Below are 10,242 nucleotides of genomic sequence, written 5' to 3' on the forward strand. Positions count from 1 at the left end.
AGGAGTTAGCATGTGATGTTGAAGGTTTCCTGGACATGCATTCAGCAGCAATGAAATGTCCCATTCATATTGATTATAAACGTTCCATATTAATTGATTTCGTTGCGAGGTTTTGACCTCTATATGAGACGTTTTTCAAAGACTGCATTCATTTTTAAAACAACCATAATCTTTATTTTATCAATAAAGGTTTTAAAAACATTACGTAGATTATCAAATAATTATAATCTAAAATATACTATTTACACACGACCATTACATAATGGTTTACAATATAAATATATTACATCGACATATGTTTCTTGAATGCAGTTTTTACACAATATCATACAAACATGGACTCCAAATCTTGTCCTTATTTTAGTATGCAACAGCGGAAGCTCTTAGTATTCACTTGAGAATAAACATGCTTTAAACGTCAACAAAAATGTTGGTGAGTTATAGGTTTAACCTATATATATCAAATCGTAACAATAGACCACAAGATTTCATATTTCAATACACATCCCATACATAGAGATAAAAATCATTCATATGGTGAACACCTGGTAACCGACATTAACAAGATGCATATATAAGAATATCCCCATCATTCCGGGACACCCTTCGGATATGATATAAATTTCAAAGTACTAAAGCATTCGGTACTTTGGATGGGGTTTGTTAGGCCCAATAGATCTATCTTTAGGATTCGCGTCAATTAGGGTGTTTGTTCCCTAATTCTTAGATTACCAGACTTAATAAAAAGGGGCATATTCGATTTCGATAATTCAACCATATAATGTAGTTTCACGTACTTGTGTCTATTTTGTAAATCATTTATAAAACATGCATGTATTCTCATCCTAAAAATATTAGATTTTAAAAGTGGGACTATAACTCACTTTCACAGATATTTCCTTCCTCAGAAATAAGACATGGCCACGGATCAATTCACGAACCTATACAAATATGTACATATATATCAAAGTATGATCAAAAAATAATTTCAACCATTTTTATTATGTTTTAAAGATTTGAGTGTATTAAGTCAGCTGTCCTCGTTAGTAACCTACAACTAGTTATCCACAGTTAGATGTACAGAAATAAATCGATATATATTATCTTGAATCAATCCACGACCCAGTGTATATACGTCTCAGGCTAAATCACAACTCAAAGTATATATATTTTTGGAATCAACCTCAACCCTGTGTAGCTAACTCCAACATTACTGCATATAGAGTGTCTATGGTTGTTCCAAATAATATATATACATGGGTCGATATGATATGTCAAAACATTTGCATACGTGTCTATGGTATCCCAAGATTACATAATATATTAGAATACATGTATAATACAATATAAGTTAGCTAGGATATGATTTGTATAGATTTGTTAAACATTTCCCGTAGCTAAAAAGATCAAAAATATCCAATCTTGTTTTAGACATAACTTCTTCATTTTAAATCCGTTTTGAGTGAATCAAATTGCTATGGTTTTATATTGAACTCTAATTTAAGAATCTAAATAGAAAAAGTATAAGTTTATAGTCAGAAATTTAAGTTACATGTCAATTACTAAAGAGGTAGTCATTTCCGTCGAAAGAACGACATCTTGATGACCATTTTGAAAAACATACTTTCACTCTGAGTTTAACCAAGATTTTTGGATATAGTTTCATGTTCATATGAAAAATCATTTTCCCAGAAGAACAACTTTTAAATCAAAGTTTATCATAGTTTTTAATTATCCAAACCAAAACAGCCCCCGGTTTCACTACGACGGCGTATATCCGATTTTATGGTATTCATCGTGTTTCCAGGTTTTAAATCATTAAGTTAGCATATCATATAGATATAGAACATGTGTTTAGTTGATTTTATAAGTCAAGTTAGAAGGATTAACTTTTGTTTGTGAACAAGTTTAGAATTAACTAAACTATGTTCTAGTGATTACAAGTTTAAACCTTCGAATAAGATAGCTTTATATGTATGAATCGAATGATGTTATGAACATCATTACTACCTCAAGTTTCTAGATAAAACTATTAGAAATGAGAAAAATGGATTTAACTTCAAAGGATCCTTGGATGGCTTGAAAGTTCTTGAAGCAGAATCATGACACGAAAATAGTTCAAGTAAGATTTTCACTCGAAATAAGATTGTTATAGTTGTAGAAATTTAATCAAAGTTTGAATATGAATATTACCTTGAATTAGAAAGATACCCTATTGTAAATAACAAAGGTTTCTTGATCTTAGATGATTACTTGGAATGGATTAGAAAGCTTGGAAGTAGACTTGCAAACTTGGAAGTATTCTTGATTTTTTTGAAACTATACTTATGGAATTTATGAAGAACACTTAGAACTTGAAGATGGAACTTGAGAGAGATTAATTAGATGAATAAAATTGAAAAATTAAAGTGTTTGTAGGTGTTTTTGGTCGTTGGTATATGGATTAGATATAAAGGATATGTAATTTTGTTTTCATGTAAATAAGTCATGAATGATTACTAATATTTTTGTAATTTATGAGATATTTCATGCTAGTTGCCAAATGATGGTTCCCACATGTGTTAGGTGACTTACATGGGCTGCTAAGATCTGATCATTGGAGTATATATACCAATAGTACATACATCTAAAAGCTGTGTATTGTATGAGTACGAATACGGGTATACACGAGTAGAATTGTTGATGGAAACGAATGAGAATGTAATTTTGAGAATTTTTGTTAAGTAGAAATACTTTGATATATGTCTTGAAGTCTTTAAAAAGTGTCTTAATACATCTTAATACACTACATGTATATACATTTTAACTGATTCGTTAAGTCACCGTTAGTCATTACATGTAAGTGTTGTTTTAAGACCTTTAAGTTAACGATCTTGTTAAATGTAATTAATCCATTGTTATTATACTTAAATGAGATGTTAAATTATTACATTATAATGATATTATAATGTATGAATATATCTTAATATGATATATATACATTAAAATGTCGTTACAACGATAATCGTTACATATATGCCTCGTTTCGAAATTCTTAAGTTAAAAGTCTTATTTTACATATGTAGTTCATTGTCAACACACTTAATGATATACTTAATTATCATTTTATCATGTTAAACATCGTGTATCAATATCTTAATATGATTCATATGTATTTAGTAAGACGTTGTTATAACGATAATCGTTATATATATCGTTTGCGAGTTTCTTAATTCAATAAACTCATTTTTATGTATATCACTCATTGTTAATATACTTAGTGATATACTTACTTATCATAATCTCATGTTAACCATATATATATATCATCATCATCTAGTTTTTACAAATTTTTAACGTTCGTGAATCGCCGATCAACTTGGGTGGTCAATTGTCTATACGAAGCACATTTCAAATAATCAAGTCTTAACAAGTTTGATTGCATAACATGTTGGAAATATTTAACCATACAAATATAGTTTTCATTTAATATATAACATGGAAAAGTTCGGGTCACTACAGTACCTACCCGTTAATTAAATTTCTTCCCGAAATTTTAAGAAGTTGGAGGTGTTGACGCTGAAGGTATTTCATATGCCCGAGAGACATAATAAATTAATGTGGCCAATATGTTATGATCCAAGTCGAGTCATACCCAATAACAAGCCAACAACACCTTTTAGTATTTATTTTAACGATTGGATCTTTAAAATTAATACTCGACACTTGAACTTTAGAAATTGGTTTTCTAAAGATAAAATGCTTGAAATAATTATTTGGATAATTATAAATACAAGTTTAATTATTTATATGATTAAACTTATGTGTGTGTTATTATTTTATAAGTGGTTTATAAAATATAATTTTATAAAAGGTTTATAAAATTAAAAATATGTGCAAGTATCAAATAAAACTAGCAAGACTTTTATATAAAAGTTGTAAAAGAAAAAAAAATAAAAAAAAGGGAAAGGGGTGGTGGTGGCGGTTTTGAGGTTCCAAGACACCCCACCCCATGCTTGCTTGGTTATTTGCATAAACACTCTAAGTACATGCATGCTTGCACAAAGATACACACACATCATTAACTAGTTTCTTTCAAAAAAAAATCAAAACTCTCTCCATCTATTCATATTTGGCCGAACTTTTTGGGGAGGAAGAAGGGTGTTCTTCATTTGATTTTACTTGCATTTTGGTGTCTAAATCCTAACCAAGTTCAAGGGTGTTGATTTGCAAAGGCTTGTGGGTATACAAAGCTTGAGGCTTCAAGTAAGGAGCTTGCTTATTCATCATCTTCTTCATCATCCTAATCATCCTTTTAACCTCCTAACTTGGAGTAGGTATATCCTCTTTACTAGCTCTTTTACTTTGTAAGCATATTTTCTAGACTTGATATGGTTTTGGAATTCATGTTTGAAAGGTTAAACTTCATATTAATTAGTTTATAAATATGCTTCCGCTTAATGTTGAAATCGGGTTTTGACATATATGTTCATGAAACTTGTTTATATGATGAATTCCAACAATGGTATCTAGAGCCAAGGTCATAGAAATATGCTTCTTGTATTTGGCTTGAAAACCCATTTAGATTACAATCTAGTAACATGCATGAAACTAGAATGTAAAAAAATTTTGGGTTTTGGGTGGGATATATTTTTGGCCGAATTTTGGGGTTCCAAAAAGGGGTTTGGAACTTCAAGTTTGGTCATGTTTTGTTGTTAGTTGTTGTTCACAATCAAGCCTTGGCCTTGTGGTTGCATGTGTGTATGTTTGGTTGATTTATTCATTCTTATGGTTTGTAATATTTTTTCATTCATTTGGTTTGTAATAATCTTGTAATTTGGCAATGTAATTTATTTTATTTTGGTATGTAAAATAAATTAGGTTGTAATTTCTTTTTCCTAGAAAAATGTATTAGGTTGTATATTTTTTTGTAAAAAGAATAGAAGATACAAGATGATGAATGAAGAACACAAGATGGAGCATATGGATGCAAGAGTTAGTGGGAGATTTGAAATCTCTTACTTTGTGTTTTAACCCTTTACCGGTAACACTTGTTTTCGGCTAAACAAGTGTTCACCACTTTGGCTTGATTGTGAACATTGTTGTTATGCATGTTTGTATGATTATTGTGTTTGTATGCTTGGTTGATACAAGAAAAATCACATGGAAACAACTTGCAAAATGACATTATAATTGGTTATAATTAAAACAACAAAAGGAAACTAATAAATGGTTATTAAGGACATGATGACAATGCATATAAAATGGTTTATATCAAGTAATTGGTTTTATTACTAAAGACATGAAAATAGGTTTTTCATAATATGCTATATACCAAATGCATGTTGGTGTATGGCAAATGTTTTCTTAAACTAGAATTTATGAAAACTTAAAATCCCTTAAACTAAGACAAGATAAACAAGTAAAACGCCATCCTTTTGTGGGACACTTAAACATAGTAGGAAACTCATAATGGGATAAAGGTCACCTAACCGTTATGAGCTAACTAATATGGTTAAGGTAAAATTTGCATGCTTGTGGGATAAAGGTCACCTAACCACTTGTATGTTAATTTTACGTGTTTTCACAAGTAGGACGACTTGATTTGGGAATCATGAACTTAGGGTCACCGAAGCATGAGGAACAAATAGGCGTTGATGGGATAAATGTGCCATGCAAAAGGATTGCATGATCCCATAACTTAGAAGTTGCAAAAGGATTGCAATTGTCATATAAATGACTACCTAGCTAAATCAAATAACGGGATAAAGGTCACCTAACCGAAATTTGATTTACCGTTGGATTCTAATATTTAATAAGACAATTAATTATAAAAAGGTATTATTTATTAAATTTAAAATCGATACTTAAATGAACTTTGTTAAATTTTGTAGATGGCCGCCAATAACAACAACAACAGGCAAAATGCACCACTTAATCTAAACAACCTATCGTTAAGGTCTCTCCTCGAGAAAGACAAACTCAACCATACGAACTTTATGGATTGGTTCAGTAATCTTAGAATTGTCCTCAAACTTGAGGATAAAGCGTATGTGTTAGAGGACCCTATTCCCGACCAACCGGACGAAGAAGATGTAGAGGGCATGGCTTATTGGGATAAGTATTGTGCCGATTCGGTGCAAGTCGCTTGCCTAATGATTGGGGCTATGATACCCGAACTCCAAAAGGATTTCGAGCATCATAGTGCATATGACATGATCACTCAATTGAAGGAGATGTTCCTTTAACAAGCTCGTGTCGAGCGCTTCGAAACGGTTCGAGCGCTACATGCATGTCGTATGGATGACACCCAATCCGTTTCATCTTATGTCCTCAAAATGAAAAGCCTTATTGATCGCGCAAACCGTCTTAATCTCAACATTTCTAATGAGTTAGCCACCGATCTTATCCTAAACTCCTTGTCAAAGAGGTTTGACCAATTTGTAATTAATTACAATATGAATGGGATGGATAAGACCATTGGTGAACTTCATGGCATGTTAAGGACGGCCGAAACTAGCATGGGTAAAAGGGCTTCACCCGTACTAATGATCAATGATGGTGGGTCCAAAGGTAATAACACCTCTAAGCCTAAGGCGGCTAAAAGGAAAGGACCCGCTCATCAAGGCAAGGGAAAGGGGAAGATGGTTACCCCAACCAAAAACAAGAACAAGAAGCAAAAGGTTGCCGGACAAGCAAACCCCAAGGAAGACCCGTGTTTCGGTTGCGGTGAAATGGGTCACTGGAAACGAAACTGCCCGGTCTACCTTAAGGAGTTGAAGGAAAAGAAGGATGCCGGGCAATCCTCAGGTAATATATATATGGTATATATAGAGCTTAGTATTACTTCTTCTAATACATGGGTATTAGATACTGGATGTGGAACTCACATTTGCAATTCTTTGCAGGGGTTCAAAAGAAGTAGCAAGCAAACGGGAACATCAAGTCTCTACATGGGTAATGGAGCCAAAGTGCAAGTGAAGTCTCAAGGAGACTTTGTGTTAAAACTTCCAAGTGGTTTGGAACTTATTTTGAACAATGTTTTGTATGCATCGGATTTATGTCAAAACATTATTTCAGTTTCCCGTTTGAAACAATGTGGTTTTAATCTTAATTTTGTTAATGATGATATCCACATTTATTTAGATAATGTATTCTATTTTAAGGCTTCGCCTTCAAATGGAATTTATGAATTGATTCATGATGACACATCATCTAGTAGCTCAATATACCATACAAGCACCAAGAAACTCAAAAGGGATTTGAGTGATTCCTATTTATGGCATTGTCTCCTTGGTCACATAAACAAGAACCGAATGCATACACTTCAAAAGAATGTACTTTTGAAATCAAATGAGATGGACTCGTTTGATGTATGTGAATCTTGTTTACAAGGCAAAATGACTAAAGCACCTTTCAAAGGGACCTATGAAAGGGCTAAAGACTTATTGGGATTAATACATTCGGATGTGTGTGGGACCTTTAAGCCCATGATTAGGAATGGTGAAAGATACTTTGTTACATTCATTGATGACTTCAGTCGTTTCGGATATGTCTACATGTTAAGACATAAGGATGAAACTTTTGAAGCATTCAAAGAATATCAAATCGAAGTACAAAATCAACTCAACAAGACAATCAAGGTACTATGTACCGATAGAGGAGGTGAATACCTAAGCGATGCTTTCCAAGATCATCTTAGGAGTTGTGGGATTATCTCACAACTTACTCCACCAGGAACACCCCAACTTAATGGAGTTTCCGAAAGGAGGAACCGAACCCTAAAGGATATGGTTCGATCTATGATGGAAAGAAGCTCGTTACCTCTATCATTTTGGGGTTATTGTCTATGCTCCACAGCTCGTATTTTAAATATGGTCCCAACCAAGAAAGTGGAACGAACTCCTCACGAGATGTGGTTTGGAAAACCTCCTTCTCTTTCATACTTGAAAGTATGGGGATGTGAAGCTTATCCAAAGCGCTATAAGGCTAATAAGTTGCATGTTCGATCCACGAAGTGTATCTTCATAGGATATCCCAAGGATGATATGGGATACTATTTCTATGATCCGACCGAGCAAAATGTATTTGTTGCTCGAAAGGCGGAATTCCTTGAAACTAAGTTCCTAATGGAAGGTAATAGTGAAAGGAAGATAGATTTTGAAGAGGTTCAAGATCAAATAGATGATACACAATTGGTTGACACTAGCACTCAACAAGAAAATGTTGAGAATGATCAAGTGGTTGATCAAAGTACACAAGACGTTCGAAGATCTGCTAGGATTAGTAATCCTCCCGAGAGATATGGGTTTCTCATGGATGGTTGCTATGTGGTTGATTTGGATGAACCCACAAACTACGAAGATGCTTTATCAAGGATTGATAAGGACAAATGGCAGGAAGCCATGAACGCCGAGATGCAATCCATGTATGAAACCAAGTTTGGGAACTTGTTGTGCAACATCCTAGCTCTAAGCTAGTTGATTGCAAATGGCTTTTCAAGAAGAAAACCGACATACATGGAAACTTGGATACATACAAAGCTAGACTTGTAGTAAAAGGTTTCACTCAAACTCAAGGGGTTGACTATGATGAAACTTTCTCGCCTGTGGCAATGCTAAAGTCTATTAGGATATTATTTGCCATTGCTGCTTATTATGACTATAAAATATGGCAAATGGATGTCAAAACCGCTTTCCTAAATGGATACCTTGAGGAAGATGTCTATATGGTACAGCCCGAAGGTTTTGTTGATCCAAAATATCCTAAAAAGGTATGCAAATTAAAGAAATCAATCTACGGATTGAAACAAGCATCTAGAATGTGGAATCATCGTTTTAATGAGGAGGCCAATAAATTTGGCTTCATTAAAAATGGTGATGAAGCTTGTGTATACAAGAAGGCTAGTGGGAGCACCATTATGTTCCTTGTACTATACGTGGATGATATATTGTTATTTGGGAATGATGTTACCACAATGCAAGGAGTCAAAACTTGGCTTAAAAGTTGCTTCTCCATTAAGGACCTTGGAGAAGCACAATATATATTGGGGATAGGGATCTATAGGAATAGATCCAAGAAATTGATAGGTTTAAGTCAAAAGTCTTGAAAAGGTTCAAGATGGAAAACTCTAAGAAAGGTTTGGTACCTATTCAAAGAGGAACCATTCTCAGTTCATCTCAATGTCCTACCATAAAAGATGAACAAGAGAGGATGAAAAATGTCCCATATGCATCTGCTATTGGGTCAATCATGTATGCAATGATATGTACTAGACCGGACGTGTCATGCGCTCTAAGCTTGACAAGTAGATACCAGAATAACCCAGTAAACAGTCATTGGGTTGCGGTTAAAAGTATATTGAAATACCTTAGGAGGACTAAGGATATGTTTCTAATATATGGGTCTGGTGAGGAGGAACTCGCAGTAAAAGGTTACGTGGATGTAAGCTTCCAAACTGATCGAGATGATTCTCGATCACAATCCGGTTATGTCTTCATGTTAAATGGAGGTGCGGTCTCTTGGAAGAGTTCAAAACAGGATGTTGTTGCGTTATCCACTACAGAGTCGGAGTACATTGCCGCATCATTGACAGCTCAGGAAGCTGCATGGATGAAGAAATTCATCGACGACTTAGGAGTGGTTCCTTCCATCCAGGACCCTCTTGAGATCTTTTGTGACAACGAGGGTGCGATTGCTCAAATCAAGGAACCTCGTGCTCATCAAAAGACTCATCACATTGAGCGGAGATTCAACTACATCAGGGATGAGGTTGAAAAGGGAAAGATATGTATTCACAAAGTTCATACAGATCATAATGTTGCGGATCCACTCACGAAGCTTTTACATGGGCCAAAACATGAGGGGCATGTTTGTGCATTAGGGCTTCGATATTCTAGTGATTGGAAATGATCTATTTTATGTATCGTAACAGAACGAATTAGTTCAAACTCATTAATATAATTATGGTATTATTTTAATTTTGAGTTATGTTCAAATTTTGCATATTTTATCCGTGAATAAATAATTATTCTAAATTCCGTAGTTGATCACATTTGTGGGAACAAGTGTGAGGTCTAGACTATAATGAACTTGGATTGGTTAACATTCAATTGGTGAATGTAGGGCAAGGTTGCAACCAAGGTTCATAGATATTTGTGGGATACAAATATTGGAAGACCCGCTCTCAAGATTTACAGTATGGAGCCTTTGTGGTTGATCACATGTAATCTTGAGTAAAGGAGAATATCATTGTATCCTCTG

Source organism: Rutidosis leptorrhynchoides, chromosome 1 (assembly GCF_046630445.1).
Source record: "Rutidosis leptorrhynchoides isolate AG116_Rl617_1_P2 chromosome 1, CSIRO_AGI_Rlap_v1, whole genome shotgun sequence".
In the NCBI taxonomy this organism is placed as follows: Eukaryota; Viridiplantae; Streptophyta; class Magnoliopsida; order Asterales; family Asteraceae; genus Rutidosis; species Rutidosis leptorrhynchoides.